Source organism: Chiloscyllium punctatum, chromosome 7 (assembly GCF_047496795.1).
Source record: "Chiloscyllium punctatum isolate Juve2018m chromosome 7, sChiPun1.3, whole genome shotgun sequence".
NCBI lineage: Eukaryota > Metazoa > Chordata > Chondrichthyes > Orectolobiformes > Hemiscylliidae > Chiloscyllium > Chiloscyllium punctatum.
The window spans coordinates 12,180,702-12,200,602 of record NC_092745.1 but is presented as its reverse complement, the minus strand read 5'-3'; positions in this window follow the sequence as shown (position 1 = coordinate 12,200,602).

Genomic DNA, 19,901 nt, shown 5'->3' with positions numbered 1-19,901 from the left:
TAACCTGGGGGGGACCACTGCTGCCCAATCTCCCGCAGCCACCGTGTCTCCAGGCCCCGGAGAGGGAACTGGGCCCCTGCCCCGCCCGCTATCACCTGATAAACCAGGGGCGGGGCAGGAAGTGACACGGCTGACCCTCCCCACCCTGGCCACGCCCCCTGCCTTCCCCCAGCCAATCGTATTCCGGGAAAGGCTGGGGGGAGGGGCCTCAGGCCCCATGACCACCAAGGCGGGCGGGGAGGGGAAGGCCCATAAATCCCCCCCTGTCTCTCTGGGGAAGAGGGGCTGGCCCTTGGAGGGGAGAGACAGTCCTGCAGCGCGCCGGCGGCGCTGCCCCTCTCCAGGGGATGGGCCCACAGGACCCACCAACGATCCCGCACCGCGGCCTGACCTGCCCAACAACGACGACGAGGGCCGCGGTGCGGGCGTCGACAAAGGACCCTTTACTGGGTCGCCGAGCGGCGGAGGGGAGGTAGGTGTTATCCCCGCTCCTCCCTCCCAGACTGTTCTTCCGGGAGCCTTGGCCCTGGGGGATGACCTTTTCCTGGGGGATGACCTTTTCCCCGAGGAGCCAGGCGTCCCGGTGTCGGGAGGAGAGCGGGGCCCCGAGCCTCCGCCGCCCGACGACCCGAACTCGGGGCGTTCCGGGACGGGGTGCGCCGAGGAAGGTACCGCCGGTGACCCTGGGGGTGGGGTCGCCGGGGGTTCGAGGCCTGTTGGCGGCGCCGGACCAGCCCCCATCCTCTCGGTGGGGGAGGGGTCGGCGACCGAGGGCGACCTCCCGGAGGAGGGTTCGGGATCGGTGGCGGACACCGGAGACGACGCGGACTCCGTCTGCAGTGACGTTTTTGAGTCCCAGGTGCCCCCCGCCGATCTCCCCCTCATCCCCCTCGAGGAACTCCGGGAATTTGTCGAGGAAACTCGAGGTCGCCGGGATAGAGCCCAACTGGCGCTCGACCGCTGGAGCTCTTATGAAAAAGTTTATTGGTCGGTCCACGCTGCTCGCCAGGCGCCTGGGCTCGACGTCAACGAGCGAAAGCGAGTCAGGAACTTCCTGGGGGCACTCCTGGTGAGGGCGAGGGACTCCTGTGCCCCTCCCTCGTCCTCCCAGTAATTGTACTTGTTTTTAACTGTACTGGTGGTGGTAGCACAATGCTTCCGACATGGAGACTACTATAGCCAGCCTCAACATCAACGGCAGCAGGGAGTCACAGCGCAGATTCCAGACCCTCTCGGTCCTCCGGGACGGGAGGTATGCGGTGTGCTTCCTGCAAGAAACCCACACTACCCCGGGAGACGAAGCCACCTGGCTCCTGGAGTGGCGAGGGGGGGTCTACATGAGTCACCTCACCCGCAGATCTGGCGGGGTGGCTATCCTGTTGGCCCCGCATTTTCAGCCCGAGATCTTGGGGGTCAGGGAGCCGGTGCCAGGCCGTTTGCTTCACCTGACGGTTCGGCTGGGGGGCGCGGTGCTTCACTTGGTGAACGTATACGCTCCCCTGGCCGGGCCGAGGCAAGCGAGCTTCTTCGAAGAACTGTCCGCTCATCTGGCTTCCATCGACGAGAACCAGTGCGTCGTCCTCGGGGGAGATTTTAACTGCGTCCTCGAGGGCAGGGACCACGGCGGTACCCGCACTGGCTGCGCGTCGGGGAAGAGGTTGGGGGACTTGGTCAAGTCCTTCGACCTGGTGGACGTCTGGCGGACTCTCCATCCCGACTCCATCGCCTTCACCTTCGTGAGGCCTGGGGTCGGAGCGTCCAGAATCGACCGCCTGTACGTTTCGCGGGCGTACGCCTCCTGTTTTCCGAAGGCCTCCACGCGGCAGGTGTCGTGCACGGACCATCACCTGGTGTGGGCGGAACTCCTTCCGTTCGGCGCCAGGCTCGGCTCCGCGTACTGGCACTTTAACAACCTGCTGCTGGAGGACGAGCGGTTCCGGGACTCGTTTCGTCGTTTCTGGGCCGGCTGGAGAAGGAAGCGGGGAAGCTTCCCCTCCCTGAGGCTATGGTGGGACGTGGGCAAGGCTCACGTCCGCGTCTTCTGTCAGGAGTACGCGAGGGGGTCGACCAAGAGGCGGAAATCCAGGATCGCGGAGTTGGAGAGGGAGATGCTCGACCTGGAGTCACGCCTCGGTCAGCCCGACGCGGACCCGGCCCTGCGCGGGGTGTACGAAGAGAAGAAGGCCGCGCTCCGGGACCTGCAGCTCGTCGGGGCTCGGGGCGCGTACGTGAGGTCGCGGATCCAGCTCCTGCAGGACCTGGACCGCGGCTCCCCCTTCTTCTACTCGCTGGAAAAAAGGCGCGGCACCCGTCAGCAGCTCCTTGTGCTGCTGGCCGACGACGGGTCCCTCGTCTCGGATCCGGAGGGCGTCAGGGCCCACGTCCGAAACTATTACACGGCTCTGTTCTCTCCGGATCCGTCCAGCGAGGACGCTCGCAGCGTTCTGTGGGAGGACCTGCCGCAGCTCAGCCCGGAGGACGCCGGAAGGCTCGACGCTCCCGTCACCTTAGAGGAGCTGACCGGCGCCCTAGACCGGCTCTCGAGGGGCAAAACCCCGGGGCTGGACGGGCTGACTGTGGAGTTCTTCAGGGCGTTCTGGGACGTCCTGGGGAACGACTACGCACAGGTCCTGGGGGAGTGTCTAAATGCCGGACAGCTGCCCCTTTCTTGGCGCAGGGCGGTCATCGTCCTGCTGCCGAAGAAGGGGGACCTTCGTTCTTTGAAGAACTGGCGTCCGGTCTCCCTCCTCAGCACGGATTACAAAATTTTCGCCAGGGTGTTGTCTTCTCGCCTGGCTTCCGTGCTGGCCCACATGATTCACCCGGACCAGTCCTACACGGTCCCGGGCCGGAGGATACACGACAACGTCCACCTGGTCCGGGACCTGATCCATTTCTGTCGACGGGCTGGTCTGCCGAGCGCCTTCCTGTCCCTCGACCAGGAGAAGGCGTTCGACAGGGTCGATCACGAGTACCTGCTCGGGACTCTGCGGGCGTTCGGGTTCGGGACGCGGTTCGTCGCCCGGATCCGACTTTTGTACGCCGCCGCAGAGTGTCTGGTTAAAGTTAACGGGTCCCTGACGGCGCCCCTTCGCTTCGGGAGAGGAGTGCGTCAAGGCTGCCCCCTGTCCGGCCAGCTGTATTCCCTGTGCGTGGAGCCTTTCCTGCGCCTCTTGCGGAGGAGGTTGTCGGGGCTGGTTCTGCGCGGCGCGGGCACGGGGGTGGTCCTCTCGGCCTACGCCGACGACGTGCTCCTCACTTTCACCGACCCGGCTGACCTGGGGAGGATGCGCGAGTGTCAGGCCGTGTACTCGGCGGCGTCTTCCGCCAGGATCAACTGGGCCAAGTGTTCCGGACTACTGGTCGGCCCGTGGCGGGTGGACTCTCTGCCGGAGGAGTTACGGGGGTTCAGCTGGAGTACCACCCATCTCCTCTACCTGGGGGTCTACCTCAGCCCGGCTGAGGAATCCTGGCCGGCCAACTGGCAGGAGCTGGAGGCCAAAGTCTCGGCTCGCCTAGGCCGCTGGACAGGACTGCTCCGAGTGCTATCTTACAGGAGTCGAGTGCTGGTCATAAACCAGCTGGTGGCCGCCATGCTGTGGTACCGGCTGGTCACTTTGGTCCCTCCTCCTGGCTTTGTCGCTGACATCCAGAGAACGTTGGTCGACTTCTTCTGGGACAAAAAGATGCACTGGGTCGCCGCGCAGGTTCTGAGTCTCCCTATCGAGGAGGGCGGTCAGTCGCTGGTGTGCGTCCGCACCCAGGTCGCGACGTTCCGCCTTCAGACCTTGCGGCGATACCTTTACGTCGAGCCTCCTCCTAGGTGGTGCGCCCTGGCGACGTATTTTTTCCGCCAGGTGCGTAACCTCAACTACGACACGCAGCTCCTGTTCGTCGACCGTGACGGTTTGGAGGTCGCCCTCAAGGTGCTGCCTGTCTTTTACCAGGACCTGATCACTGTCTGGAACATGGTCGAATCGCGTCGCGCCTACCCTCCGGCTGGAGTAGCGGCTGTCGTCAGGGAGCCGTTGCTCAGGAATCCGCACCTCCGTACTCGTGGGTTCGAGTGGCTGTCGGAGGGGAGGGCCGTGGCGGCAAGGGCGACCAGGGTCGGGGACGTGCTGGGTGCCGGGGGCCTGGGCTGGACGCTGCCGCAGGACATAGCTAGCAGGGCAGCGGTAGACGTCCGGTACGTGGCCACCGCCATCCGACGCCTTAAAACGGCGGTGCTCGGACCCGACGTAGTGCACCAGTTGGAGGACGCTCAGGTGTGCGGTGGGATCCCGTCCGCGCTCACCCCGGCCCGGACGGAATTTCACATTGGCCCCAAGGTCCCGTACTTCCCGCGGGAGCCTGTGCCCCACAACCTGAGCCGCCTCCGGAATTTTAATTTTGTTTCTTTTAAGGATATTAAACGGAAGGCCCTGTATCGACTGCTGCTGCACACCGTCCACCTCTTCTCCCTCATCCACCGTCCGGACACGCCTTGGCGTGCCCATTTGCCACCGGGCGGCGGAGATCCCCAGTGGAGGGCTCTCTACGCGGGAGTCCTCCCCCTTTCTCTCGGGGATCTGGGGTGGAGGGTGCTGCACGCAGCAGTCCCCTGCAACCGCAGGTTGCGGTGGTTCACGGACTCCCAGCCCAACTGCTTGTTCTGTGGCGCTGTGGAGTCCGTGGACCATGTATATATTGGTTGTGGGCGTTTGCACTCCCTTTTTGATTTTCTTAAGAACCTTCTCCTCTGTTTCTGGCTGCACTTCAGTCCCACGCTCCTGATCTTCGGGCACCCGGTACGGAGGAGGGAGGGCAGGTCCGAGGACCTCCTCGTGGGTCTGCTCCTGGGCCTGGCCAAACTGGCCATCAACAGGTCCAGGCAGCGGGCCGTGGAGGGGGTCGTTAGGGCCGACTGCCTGCCCCTCTTCCGGGGTTACGTTAGAGCCCGGGTGTCCTTGGAGAAGGAGCACGCGGTGTCCACCGACACCCTGGAGTCGTTCAGGGAGAGGTGGGCGCCGCAGGGAGTGGAGTGCATCATTTCTCCCTCCAACTCTATTTTGATTTAGTCCCTACCCTCCCCTTCACTGTTTTGCTCACACAGCATTGCCCTGTGGTTTGAAGGGCAGTGCTTGTCACTGGCCACGCGGGTGTTTTTCCTATCTTCCTGGTGGTGGAAATTGAATAAAGATTCGTACACTTTGTGTCTTTCACTGTGTCTCACACCTGCACACACACACCATGGGTGCTGGGGAAAAAATAAGCACTACCGCACTTAGGCGGTAGTGTGGGGGTTAATTTTAAAAAAAAAAAAAAAAATAAACAGGAAGTTCCCGGGTGTCCTTGAGAAAAAAGAAAAAAAAAAAAAAAAAAAAAAAAAAAAGGGGAGTGTGTCCCTACCCTCCCCTTCACTGTTTTGCTCACACAGCATTGCCCTGTGGTTTGAAGGGCAGTGCTTGTCACTGGCCACTCGGGTGTTTTTCATATCTTCCTGGTGGTGGAAATTGAATAAAGATTTGCGCACTTTGTGTCCTTTCACTGTGTCTCACACCTGCGCACACACACCATGGGTGCTGGGGAATAAAAATAAGCACTACCGCACTTAGGCGGTAGTGTGGGGGTTAAAAATAAAAAAAAAAAAAAAATTAAATAGGAATGCTAGCCCGGGTGCCCTTGGAGAAGGAGCACGCGGGTGTCCACTGACACTCCTGGAGTTGTGACTGGCCACTTGTGTGTTTCCTTCCCTGCTGGAGACTGGATCATTTCTGTGAGTGTGCGAGGACTGTTCCTGTTCCTGTTCCTGCTTGGGGCCTGCCTCCCTGCTGGTGCCTGGGGCTTGCCTTGTGGCCCCTCCCCAGGACTTCCACCACCACTACCACTGCTGCTGTGGCCTGAGGAGAGGCCTGCCTCTACTGCTGCTGCCGCCCGAGGCCTGCCTCTGCCTTTGCTGCCTGGGACTCGCCTTGGGGCCCCTCCCCAGGACCTCCACCACCACCACTGCTGCTGCTGTGGCCTGAGGAGAGGCCTGCCTCTACTGCTGCTGCTGCCCGGGGCCTGCCTCCGCCTTTGCTGCCTGGGACTTGCCTTGGGGCCCCTCCCCAGGACCTCCACCACCACCACTGCTGCTGCTGTGGCCTGAGGAGAGGCCTGCCTCTACTGCTGCTGCCCGGGGCCTGCCTCCGCCTTTGCTGCCTGGGACTCGCCTTGGGGCCCCTCCCCAGGACCTCCACCACCACCGCTGCTGCTGTTGCCTGAGGCCTACCTCCACCACTGCTGCCTTGGGCTCAATTTTGGGGCTGCCTGGGACTTGCCTTGGGGACCCTCCCCAACAGGTCTGCCCCCCGCCGCTGCGACCGAGGGCCTACCTGGGACTCGCCTGAGGCCTGCCTCCACCTCTGTTGACACCTGAGGCAGGTCTCCACCGTCGCTGCTTGAGGCTCTCCCTGCGACCTCCACCACTGCTGCTACCAGAGGACCGACTCCACCACCGGCAGCAGAGGATGACGAGCCCGAAGGTTGCGGGGCCCAGCCGCACCTACGCCGGGGTAGCCGCTGCCTTAGGCTCGGCTGGCCCAGCCCCGGCTGCAAACCACACCCCCTTCAGGCACCTGACCAAACGCCTGGGGGTCAAGGCCTATCCCCACCCCAATATGACCATCGAGGCCTGCAGCAAGGCTATGGCTAGTGTGGTCGGCCCACTGGCCATAGTCGCTGCGGCCCGGATGTACGGGAAGGCTGTATTTTTCCTGAAGACCGAGCAGGCGGTCCACCTGGCCGTGGAGAGGGGGCTCGCTGTGGGCGGGACACATTTGCCCGTCGACCCTCTGGAGGTCACGGCCCAGAGGGTCGTGATCTCCAACGTCCCGCCCTTTATTGCCAGCGAGCTCCTTCTCCCCCACCTCACCACCTTGGGGGAGATCCGGTCAGGGATCCAGCCGCTCCTGCTCGGTCTGAAGGACCCCGCCCTCCGTCACGTCTACTCCTTCCGTCGCCAGGTGTTTATTTGCCTGGCCCGGGAGGAGGTCACGGAGGGCTCCTTTACCCTCCTCCACGAGGGCGCGGCCTACCGCGCCTTCTGGACGGCAAACAGCGTGCGGTGCCACCTGTGCCGCGAGGTGGGGCACATTAAAAGAAACTGCCCCACCCAGAAGGCCGCCCAGCCCTCGCCAACGGCTGACGGTGGTGCCGCCGCGCCCACTCCCCCTCCCCCAAAGTCAACACCACAGGCCCCGGCACCGGGGCCTGAGCCGGAGGCTTCCGATCCTCCAGCCTCCGGCAGGGAGGGGGGTGAGCGTCCAGCCGGCCGGAAGGCGCTCAGGAAGGCGCGACGCGTCAGGCCCGCCCACGGGGAGACCACCCTATCCCCATCCCCGACACCCAGCCCACGACCTGCCCCGCCCCGGCACGACGATGCCCCTGCGGCCGTGCCAGCGTCGCCCCGGCGCGGGAACCCTGACCCCCAAACCCCCGGACCCGTACCCGACCCTGACCCCACGGACCCCAAGTCTACCCCCCGCCCCGATGGAGAAACCCCTGGGGCTGCGACGCCTGCCCCAGGCCCTGCAACACCTGGCCCCGGGGACCCCGAGCCTGAGCCCCGCCCCGCCCAGCCACACCCTGGCACTGACCTGGGGGGGACCACCGCTGCCCAATCTCCTGCAGCCACCGTGTCTCCGGGCCCCGGAGAGGGAACTGGGCCCCTGCCCCGCCCGCCGTCACCTGATAAACCAGGGGCGGGGCAGGAAGTGACACGGCTGACCCTCCCCACCCTGGCCACGCCCCCTGCCTTCCCCCAGCCAATCGTATTCCGGGAAAGGCTGGGGGGAGGGGCTTCAGGCCCCATGACCACCAAGGCGGGCGGGGAGGGGAAGGCCCATAAATCCCCCCCTGTCTCTCTGGGGAAGAGGGGCTGGCCCTTGGAGGGGAGAGACAGTCCTGCAGCGCGCCGGCGGCGCTGCCCCTCTCCAGGGGACGGGCCCACGGGACCCTCCAACGATCCCGCACCGCGGCCTGACCTGCCCAACGACGACGACGAGGGCCGCGGTGCGGGTGATGACAAAGGACCCTTTACCGGGTCACCGAGCGGCGGAGGGGAGGTAGGTGTTATCCCCGCTCCTCCCTCCCAGACTGTTTTTCCGGGAGCCTTGGCCCTGGGGGACGACCTTTTCCTGGGGGATGACCTTTTCCCCGAGGAGCCAGGCGTCCCGGTGTCGGGAGGAGAGCGGGGCCCCGAGCCTCCGCCGCCCGACGACCCGAACTCGGGGCGTTCCGGGACGGGGTGCGCCGAGGAAGGTACCGCCGGTGACCCTGGGGGTGGGGTCGCCGGGGGTTCGAGGCCGGTTGGCGGCGCCGGACCAGCCCCCATCCTCTCGGTGGGGGAGGGGTCGGCGACCGAGGGCGACCTCCCGGAGGAGGGTTCGGGATCGGTGGCGGACACCGGGGACGACGCGGACTCCGTCTGCAGTGACGTTTTTGAGTCCCAGGTGCCCCCCGCCGATCTCCCCCTCATCCCCCTCGAGGAGCTCCGGGAATTTGTCGAGGAAACTCGAGGTCGCCGGGATAGAGCCCAACTGGCGCTCGACCGCTGGAGCTCTTTTGAGAAAGTTTATTGGTCGGCCCACGCTGCTCGCCAGGCGCCTGGGCTCGACGTCAACGAGCGAAAGCGAGTCAGGAACTTCCTGGGGGCACTCCTGGTGAGGGCGAGGGACTCCTGTGCCCCTCCCTCGTCCTCCCAGTAATTGTATTTGTTTTTAACTGTACTGGTGGTGGTAGCACAATGCTTCCGACATGGAGACTACTATAGCCAGCCTCAACATCAACGGCAGCAGGGAGTCACAGCGCAGATTCCAGACCCTCTCGGTCCTTCGGGACGGGAGGTATGCGGTGTGCTTCCTGCAAGAAACCCACACTACCCCGGGAGACGAAGCCACCTGGCTCCTGGAATGGCGAGGGGGGGTCTACATGAGTCACCTCACCCGCAGATCTGGCGGGGTGGCTATCCTGTTGGCCCCGCATTTTCAGCCCGAGATCTTGGGGGTCAGGGAGCCGGTGCCAGGCCGTTTGCTTCACCTGACGGTTCGGCTGGGGGGCGCGGTGCTTCACTTGGTGAACGTATACGCTCCCCTGGCCGGGCCGAGGCAAGCGAGCTTCTTCGAAGAACTGTCCGCTCATCTGGCTTCCATCGACGAGAACCAGTGCGTCGTCCTCGGGGGAGATTTTAACTGCGTCCTCGAGGGCAGGGACCACGGCGGTACCCGCACTGGCTGCGCGTCGGGGAAGAGGTTGGGGGACTTGGTCAAGTCCTTCGACCTGGTGGACGTCTGGCGGACTCTCCATCCCGACTCCATCGCCTTCACCTTCGTGAGGCCTGGGGTCGGAGCGTCCAGAATCGACCGCCTGTACGTTTCGCGGGCGTACGCCTCCTGTTTTCCGAAGGCCTCCACGCGGCAGGTGTCGTGCACGGACCATCACCTGGTGTGGGCGGAACTCCTTCCGTTCGGAGCCAGGCTCGGCTCCGCGTACTGGCACTTTAACAACCTGCTGCTGGAGGACGAGCGGTTCCGGGACTCGTTTCGTCGTTTCTGGGCCGGCTGGAGAAGGAAGCGGGGAAGCTTCCCCTCCCTGAGGCTATGGTGGGACGTGGGCAAGGCTCACGTCCGCGTCTTCTGTCAGGAGTACGCGAGGGGGTCGACCAAGAGGCGGAAATCCAGGATCGCGGAGTTGGAGAGGGAGATGCTCGACATGGAGTCACGCCTCGGTCAGCCCGACGCGGACCCGGCCCTGCGCGGGGTGTACGAAGAGAAGAAGGCCGCGCTCCGGGACCTGCAGCTCGTCGGGGCTCGGGGCGCGTACGTGAGGTCGCGGATCCAGCTCCTGCAGGACCTGGACCGCGGCTCCCCCTTCTTCTACTCGCTGGAAAAAAGGCGCGGCACCCGTCAGCAGCTCCTTGTGCTGCTGGCCGACGACGGGTCCCTCGTCTCGGATCCGGAGGGCGTCAGGGCCCACGTCCGAAACTATTACACGGCTCTGTTCTCTCCGGATCCGTCCAGCGAGGACGCTCGCAGAGTTCTGTGGGAGGACCTGCCGCAGCTCAGCCCGGAGGACGCCGGAAGGCTCGACGCTCCCGTCACCTTAGAGGAGCTGACCGGCGCCCTCGACCGGCTCTCGAGGGGCAAAACCCCGGGGCTGGACGGGCTGACTGTGGAGTTCTTCAGGGCGTTCTGGGACGTCCTGGGGAACGACTACGCACAGGTCCTGGGGGAGTGTCTAAATGCCGGACAGCTGCCCCTTTCTTGGCGCAGGGCGGTCATCGTCCTGCTGCCGAAGAAGGGGGACCTTCGTTCTTTGAAGAACTGGCGTCCGGTCTCCCTCCTCAGCACGGACTACAAAATCTTCGCCAGGGTGTTGTCTTCTCGCCTGGCTTCCGTGCTGGCCCACATGATTCACCCGGACCAGTCCTACACGGTCCCGGGCCGGAGGATACACGACAACGTCCACCTGGTCCGGGACCTGATCCATTTCTGTCGACGGGCTGGTCTGCCGAGCGCCTTCCTGTCTCTCGACCAGGAGAAGGCGTTCGACAGGGTCGATCACGAGTACCTGCTCGGGACTCTGCGGGCGTTCGGGTTCGGGACGCGGTTCGTCGCCCGGATCCGACTTTTGTACGCCGCCGCAGAGTGTCTGGTTAAAGTTAACGGGTCCCTGACGGCGCCCCTTCGCTTCGGGAGAGGAGTGCGTCAAGGCTGCCCCCTGTCCGGCCAGCTGTATTCCCTGTGCGTGGAGCCTTTCCTGCGCCTCTTGCGGAGGAGGTTGTCGGGGCTGGTTCTGCGCGGCGCGGGCACGGGGGTGGTCCTCTCGGCCTACGCCGACGACGTGCTCCTCACTTTCACCGACCCGGCTGACCTGGGGAGGATGCGCGAGTGCCAGGCCGTGTACTCTGCGGCGTCTTCCGCCAGGATCAACTGGGCCAAGTGTTCCGGACTACTGGTCGGCCCGTGGCGGGTGGACTCTCTGCCGGAGGAGTTACGGGGGTTCAGCTGGAGTACCACCCATCTCCTCTACCTGGGGGTCTAGCTCAGCCCGGCTGAGGAATCCTGGCCGGCCAACTGGCAGGAGCTGGAGGCCAAAGTCTCGGCTCGCCTAGGCCGCTGGACAGGACTGCTCCGAGTGCTATCTTACAGGAGTCGAGTGCTGGTCATAAACCAGCTGGTGGCCGCCATGCTGTGGTACCGGCTGGTCACTTTGGTCCCTCCTCCTGGCTTTGTCGCTGACATCCAGAGAACGTTGGTCGACTTCTTCTGGGACAAAAAGATGCACTGGGTCGCCGCGCAGGTTCTGAGTCTCCCTATCGAGGAGGGCGGTCAGTCGCTGGTGTGCGTCCGCACCCAGGTCGCGACGTTCCGCCTTCAGACCTTGCGGCGATACCTTTACGTCGAGCCTCCTCCTAGGTGGTGCGCCCTGGCGACGTATTTTTTCCGCCAGGTGCGTAACCTCAACTACGACACGCAGCTCCTGTTCGTCGACCGTGACGGTTTGGAGGTCGCCCTCAAGGTGCTGCCTGTCTTTTACCAGGACCTGATCACTGTCTGGAACATGGTCGAATCGCGTCGCGCCTACCCTCCGGCTGGAGTAGCGGCTGTCGTCAGGGAGCCGTTGCTCAGGAATCCGCACCTCCGTACTCGCGGGTTCGAGTGGCTGTCGGAGGGGAGGGCCGTGGCGGCGAGGGCGACCAGGGTCGGGGACGTGCTGGGTGCCGGGGGCCTGGGCTGGACGCTGCCGCAGGACATAGCGAGCAGGGCAGCGGTAGACGTCCGGTACGTGGCCACCGCCATCCGACGCCTTAAAACGGCGGTGCTCGGACCCGACGTAGTGCACCGGTTGGAGGACGCTCAGGTGTGCGGTGGGATCCCGTCCGCGCTCACCCCGGCCCGGACGGAATTTCACATTTGCCCCAAGGTCCCGTACTTCCCGCGGGAGCCTGTGCCCCACAACCTGAGCCGCCTCCGGAATTTTAATTTTGTTGCTTTTAGGGACATAAAAAGGAGGGCCCTGTATCGACTGCTGCTGCACACCGTCCACCTCTTCTCCCTCATTCACCGTCCGGACACGCCTTGGCGTGCCCATTTGCCACCGGGCGGTGGAGATCCCCAGTGGAGGGCTCTCTACGCGGGAGTCCTCCCCCTTTCTCTCGGGGATCTGGGGTGGAGGGTGCTGCACGCAGCAGTCCCCTGCAACCGCAGATTGCGGTGGTTCACGGACTCCCAGCCCAACTGCTTGTTCTGTGGTGCTGTGGAGTCCGTGGACCATGTATATATTGGGTGTGGGCGTTTGCACTCCCTTTTTGATTTTCTTAAGAACCTTCTCCTCTGTTTCTGGCTGCACTTCAGTCCCACGCTCCTGATCTTCGGGCACCCGGTACGGAGGAGGGAGGGCAGGTCCGAGGACCTCCTCGTGGGTCTGCTCCTGGGCCTGGCCAAACTGGCCATCAACAGGTCCAGGCAGCGGGCCGTGGAGGGGGTCGTTAGGGCCGACTGCCTGCCCCTCTTCCGCGGTTACGTTAGAGCCCGGGTGTCCTTGGAGAAGGAGCACGCGGTGTCCACCGACACCCTGGAGTCGTTCAGGGAGAGGTGGGCGCCGCAGGGAGTGGAGTGCATCATTTCTCCCTCCAACTCTATTTTGATTTGATCCCTACCCTCCCCTTCACTGTTTTGCTCACACAGCATTGCCCTGTGGTTTGAAGGGCAGTGCTTGTCACTGGCCACTCGGGTGTCTTTCCTATCTTCCTGGTGGTGGAAATTGAATAAAGATTCGTGCACTTTGTGTCTTTTCACTGTGTCTCACACCTGCACACACACACCATGGGTGCAGGGGATAAAAATAGGCACTACCGCACTTAGGTGGTAGTGTGGGGGTTAAGGAAAAAAAAAAAAATACTTTGGCCCGGCCCTTGGATGTAAAGGGCATTGCTTGTCACTGGCCACTCAGGTGTTTTGCCTAAAAAAAAGGGGAGTGTGTCCCTACCCTCCCCTTCACTGTTTTGATCACACAGCATTGCCCTGTGGTTTGAAGGGCAGTGCTTGTCACTGGCCACTCGGGTGTCTTTCCTATCTTCCTGGTGGTGGAAATTGAATAAAGATTCGTGCACTTTGTGTCTTTTCACTGTGTCTCACACCTGCACACACACACCATGGGTGCAGGGGATAAAAATAAGCACTACTGCACTTAGGTGGTAGTGTGGGGGTTAAAAAAAAACAGGAAAAAAAAGGAAAAAAAAAAGAAAAAAAAAAGAAAAAAAAAAAAGAAAAAAAAAAGGGGAGTGTGTCCCTACCCTCCCCTTCACTGTTTTGATCACACAGCATTGCCCTGTGGTTTGAAGGGCAGTGCTTGTCACTGGCCACTCGGGTGTCTTTCCTATCTTCCTGGTGGTGGAAATTGAATAAAGATTCGTGCACTTTGTGTCTTTTCACTGTGTCTCACACCTGCACACACACACCATGGGTGCTGGGGAAAAAAATAAGCACTACCGCACTAAAAAAAAAGAAGAAAAAAAGACAAGAACAGGACTGTCATGCCCGGGAAAAAAAAATAAAAAAAATAAAAAAATATAAACAGGAGTGCAGCATTGCCCTGTGGTTGGAAGGGCAGTGCTTGTCACTGGCCAGAAAAAAAAAAGGGGATTGTGTCCCTACCCTCCCCTTCACTGTTTTGATCACACAGCATTGCCCTGTGGTTTGAAGGGCAGTGCTTGTCACTGGCCACTCGGGTGTCTTTCCTATCTTCCTGGTGGTGGAAATTGAATAAAGATTCGTGCACTTTGTGTCTTTTCACTGTGTCTCACACGTGCACACACACACACTATGGGTGCTGGGGAATAAAAATAAGCACTACCGCACTTAGGCGGTAGTGTGGGGGTTAAATATATAAAAAAAATAAAAAAAAAATTAACAGGAGATTTACGAAAAAAAAGAAAAAAAAGGAAAAAAGAAAGAAATAAAAAAAAAAGAAAAAGGGGAGTGTGTCCCTACCCTCGCCTTCACTGTTTTGATCACACAACATTGCCCTGTGGTTTGAAGGGCAGTGCTTGTCACTGGCCACTCGGGTGTTTTTCATATCTTCCTGGTGGTGGAAACTGAATAAAGATTCGTGCACTTTGTGTCTTTCACTGTGTCTCACACCTGCACACACACACCATGGGTGCTGGGGAAAAAATAAGCACTACCGCGGTTAGGCGGTAGTGTGGGGGAAAAAAAAAAAAGGGGAGTGTGTCCCTACCCTCCCCTTCACTGTTTTGATCACATAGCATTGCCCTGTGGTTTGAAGGGCAGTGCTTGTCACTGGCCACTTGGGTGTTTTCCCTATTGAGAGTTTGACCATTTTGTGACTGTGACTGTGACTGTGACTGGACTGTTCCTGTTGCTGCTTGGGGCCTGCCTCCCTGCTGCTGCCTGGGACTTTGTAGAGGCCTGCCTCTGCTGCTGCTGCCTGAGGCCTGTCTCTACCATCGCTGCCTGGGACTTGCCTTGGGGCCCCTCCCCAGGACCTCCACCACTGCTGCTGCTGTTGTCTGAGGCCTGCCTTCCACCACCGCTGCCTGGGACTCGATTTTGGGGGCTGCCTGGGACTCGCCTTGGGGCCCCTCCCCAGGACCTCCACCACCACCACTGCTGCTGCTGTTGCCTGAGGCCTACCTCCACCACTGCTGCCTTGGGCTCGGTTTTGGGGCTGCCTGGGACTTTCCTTGGGGACCCTCCCCAGCAGGCCTGCCCCCCACTGCTGTGACTGGAGGAACTGCCTGGGACTTGCCGGAGGCCTGCCTTCCACCACTGCTGTTGCCTGAGGCCTGCCTCTACATCTGCTGCCTGGGACTCAATTTTGGGGCTGCCTGGGACTTGCCTTGGGGACCCTCCCCAACAGGTCTGCCCCACACCGCTGCGACCGAGGGCGTACCTGGGACTCGCCTGAGGCCTGCCTCCACCACCGTTGTCACCTGGGGCAGGTCTCCACCGTCACTGCTTGGGATTCGCCTTGGGTGACTGGCCTTGGGCAAGTCCCCAGAACACCCGGCAGCAGAGGATGGCGAGCCCGAAGGTCGCGGGGCCCAGCCGCACCTACGCCGGGGTAGCCGCTGCCTTAGGCTCGGCTGGCCAGCCCGGCTGCAAACCACACCCCCTTCAGGCACCTCACAAAACGCCTGGGGGTCAAGGCCTATCCCCACCCGAACATGAGCATCGAGGCCTGCAGCAAGGCTATGGCTAGTGTGGTCGGCCCACTGGCCATAGTCGCTGCGGCCCGGATGTACGGGAAGGCCGTATTTTTCCTGAGGACCGAGCAGGCGGTCCACCTGGCCGTGGAGAGGGGGCTCGCTGTGGGCGGGACACATTTGCCCGTGGACCCTCTGGAGGTCACGGCCCAGAGGGTCGTGATCTCCAACGTCCCGCCCTTTATTGCCAGCGAGCTCCTTCTCCCCCACCTCACCACCTTGGGGGAGATCCGGTCAGGGATCCAGCCGCTCCTGCTCGGTCTGAAGGACCCCGCCCTCCGGCACATCTACTCCTTCCGACGCCAGGTGTTTATTTGCCTGGCCCGGGAGGAGGTCACGGAGGGCTCCTTTACCCTCCTCCACGAGGGCGCGGCCTACCGCGCCTTCTGGACGGCAGACGGTGTGCGGTGCCACCTGTGCCGCGAGATGGGGCACATCAGGAGAAACTGCCCCACCCAGAAGGCCGCCCAGCCCTCGCCAACGGCTGACGGTGGTGCCGCCGCACCCACTTCCCCTCCCCCAAAGTCAACACCACAGGCCCCGGCACCGGAACCTGAGCCGGAGGCTTCTGATCCTCCAGCCTCCGGCAGGGAGGGGGGTGAGCGTCCAGCCGGCCGGAAGGCGCTCAGGAAGGCGCGACGCGTCAGGCCCGCCCACGGGGAGACCACCCTATCCCCATCCCCGACACCCAGCACACGACCTGCCCCGCCCCGGCACGACAATGCCCTTGCGGCCGTGCCAGCGTCGCCCCGGCGCGGGAACCCTGACCCCCAAACCCCCGAACCCGTACCCGACCCTGACCCCACTGACCCCACATCCAACCCCCACCCCGACGGAGAAACCCCTGGGGCTGCGACGCCTGCCACAGGCCCTGCAACACCTGGCCCGGGGGACCCTGAGCCCGAGCCCGAGCCCGAGCCCGAGCCCGAGCCCGAGCCCGAGCCCCGCCCTGGCACTAACCTGGGGGGGACCACCGTTGCCCGACCTCCCGCAGCCACCGTGTCTCCGGGCCCCGGAGAGGAAACTGGGCCCCTGCCCCGCCCGCCGTCACCTGATAAACCAGGGGCGGGGCAGGAAGTGACACGGCTGACCCTCCCCACACTGGCCACGCCCCCTGCCTTCCCCCAGCCAATCGTATTCCGGGAAAGGCTGGGGGGAGGGGCTTCAGGCCCCATGACCACCAAGGCGGGCGGGGAGGGGAAGGCCCATAAATCCCCCCCCCTGTTTCTCTGGGGAAGAGGGGCTGGCCCTTGGAGGGGAGAGATAGTCCTGCAGCGCGCCGGCGGCGCTGCCCCTCTCCAGGGGGCGGGCCCACGGGACCCCCCAACGATCCCGCACCGCGGCCTGACCTGCCCAATAACAACAACAACGAGGGCCGCGGTGCGGGCGTCGACAAAGGACCCTTTACTGGGTCGCCGAGCGGCGGAGGGGAGGTAGGTGTTATCCCCGCTCCTCCCTCCCAGACTGTTTTTCCGGGAGCCTTGGCCCTGGGGGATGACCTTTTCCTGGGGGATGACCTTTTCCCCGAGGAGCCAGGCGTCCCGGTGTCGGGAGGAGAGCGGGGCCCCGAGCCTCCGCCGCCCGACGACCCGAACTCGGGGCGTTCCGGGACGGGGTGCGCCGAGTAAGGTACCGCCGGTGACCCTGGGGGGTGGGGTCGCCGGGGGTTCGAGGCCGGTTGGCGGCGACGGGCCAGCCCCCATCCTCTCGGTGGGGGAGGGGTCAGCGACCGAGGGCGACCTCCCGGAGGAGGGTTCGGGGTCGGTGGCGGACACCGGGGACGATGCGGACTCCGTCTGCAGTGACGTTTTTGAGTCCCAGGTGCCCCCCGCCGATCTCCCCCTCATCCCCCTCGAGGAACTCCGGGAATTTGTCGAGGAAACTCGAGGTCGCCGGGATAGAGCCCAACTGGCGCTCGACCGCTGGAGCTCATTTGAACAAGTTTATTGGTCGGCCCACGCTGCTCGCCAGGCGCCTGGGCTCGACGTCAACGAGCGAAAGCGAGTCAGGAACTTCCTGGGGGCACTCCTGGTGAGGGCGAAGGACTCCTGTGCCCCTCCCTCGTCCTCCCAGTAATTGTATTTGTTTTTAAACTGTACTGGTGGTGGTAGCACAACGCTTCCGACATGGAGACTACTATAGCCAGCCTCAACATCAACGGCAGCAGGGAGTCACAGCGCAGATTCCAGACCCTCTCGGTCCTTCGGGACGGGAGGTATGCGGTGTGCTTCCTGCAAGAAACCCACACTACCCCGGGAGATGAAGCCACCTGGCTCCTGGAGTGGCGAGGGGGAGTCTACATGAGTCACCTCACCCGCAGATCTGGCGGGGTGGCTATCCTGTTGGCCCCGCATTTTCAGCTGGAGATCTTGGGGGTCAGGGAGCCGGTGCCAGGCCGTTTGCTTCACCTGACGGTTCGGCTGGGGGGCGCGGTGCTTCACTTGGTGAACGTATACGCTCCCCTGGCCGGGCCGAGGCAAGCGAGCTTCTTCGAAGAACTGTCCGCTCATCTCGCTTCCATCGACGAGAACCAGTGCGTCGTCCTCGGGGGAGATTTTAACTGCGTCCTCGAGGGCAGGGACCACGGCGGTACCCGCACTGGCTGTGCGTCGGGGAAGAGGTTGGGGGACTTGGTCAAGTCCTTCGACCTGGTGGACGTCTGGCGGACTCTCCATCCCGACTCCATCGCCTTCACCTTCGTGAGGCCCGGGGTCGGAGCGTCCAGAATCGACCGCCTGTACATTTCGCGGGCGTACACCTCCTGTTTTCTGAAGGCCTCCACGCGGCAGGTGTCGTGCACGGACCATCACCTGGTGTGGGCGGAACTCCTTCCGTTCGGCGCCAGGCTCGGCTCCGTGTACTGGCACTTTAACAACCTGCTGCTGGAGGACGAGCGGTTCCGGGACTCGTTTCGTCGTTTCTGGGCCGGCTGGAGAAGGAAGCGGGGAAGCTTCCCCTCCCTGAGGCTATGGTGGTACGTGGGCAAGGCTCACGTCCGCGTCTTCTGTCAGGAGTACGCGAGGGGGTCGACCAAGAGGCGGAAATCCAGGATCGTGGAGTTGGAGAGGGAGATACTCGACCTGGAGTCACGCCTCGGTCAGCCCGACTCGGACCCGGCCCTGCGCGGGGTGTACGAAGAGAAGAAGGCCGCGCTCCGGGACCTGCAGCTCGCCGGGGCTCGAGGCGCGTACGTGAGGTCGCGGATCCAGCTCCTCCAGGACCTGGACCGCGGCTCCCCGTTCTTCTACTCGTTGGAAAAAAGGCGCGGCACCCGTCAGCAGCTCCTTGTGCTGCTGGCCGACGACGGGTCCCTCGTCTCGGATCCGGAGGGCGTCAGGGCCCACGTCCGAAACTATTACACGGCTCTGTTCTCTCCGGATCCGTCCAGCGAGGACGCTCGCAGAGTTCTGTGGGAGGACCTGCCGCAGCTCGGCCCGGAGGACGCCGGAAGGCTCGACGCTCCCGTCACTTTAGAGGAGCTGACCGGCGCCCTCGACCGGCTCTCGAGGGGCAAAACCCCGGGTCTGGACGGGCTGACTGTGGAGTTCTTCAGGGCGTTCTGGGACGTCCTGGGGAACGACTACACACAGGTCCTGGGGGAGTGTCTAAATGCCGGACAGCTGCCCCTTTCTTGGCGCAGGGCGGTCATCGTCCTGCTGCCGAAGAAGGGGGACCTTCGTTCCTTAAAGAACTGGCGTCCGGTCTCCCTCCTCAGCACGGACTACAAAATCTTCGCCAGGGTGTTGTCTTCTCGCCTGGCTTCCGTACTGGCCCACATGATCCACCCGGACCAGTCCTACACGGTCGCGGGCCCGAGGATACACGACAACGTCCACCTGGTCCGGGACCTGATCCATTTCTGTCGACGGGCTGGTCTGCCGAGCGCCTTCCTGTCTCTCGACCAGGAGAAGGCGTTCGACAGGGTCGATCACGAGTACCTGCTCGGTACTCTGCGGGCGTTCGGGTTCGGGACGCGGTTCGTCGCCCGGATCCGACTTTTGTACGCCGCCGCAGAGTGTCTGGTTAAAGTTAACGGGTCCCTAACGGCGCCCCTTCGCTTCGGGAGAGGAGTGCGTCAAGGCTGCCCCCTGTCCGGCCAGCTGTATTCCCTGTGCGTGGAGCCTTTCCTGCGCCTCTTGCGGAGGAGGTTGTCGGGGCTGGTTCTGCGCGGCGCGGGCACGGGGGTGGTCCTCTCGGCCTACCCCGACGACGTGCTCCTCACTTTCACCGACCCGGCTGACCTGGGGAGGATGCACGAGTGCCAGGCCGTGTACTCGGCGGCGTCTTACGCCAGGATCAACTGGGCCAAGTGTTCCGGACTACTGGTCGGTCCGTGGCGAGTGGACTCTCTGCCGGAGGAGTTACGGGGGTTCAGCTGGAGCACCACCCATCTCCTCTACTTGGGGGTCTACCTCACCCCGGCTGAGGAATCCTGGCCGGCCAACTTGCAGGAGTTGGAGGCCAAAGTCTCGGCTCGCCTAGGCCGCTGGACAGGACTGCTCCGAGTGCTATCTTACAGGAGTCGAGTGCTGGTCATAAACCAGCTGGTGGCCGCCATGCTGTGGTACCGGCTGGTCACTTTGGTCCCTCCTCCTGGCTTTGTCGCTGACATCCAGAGAACATTGGTCGACTTCTTCTGGGACAAAAAGAT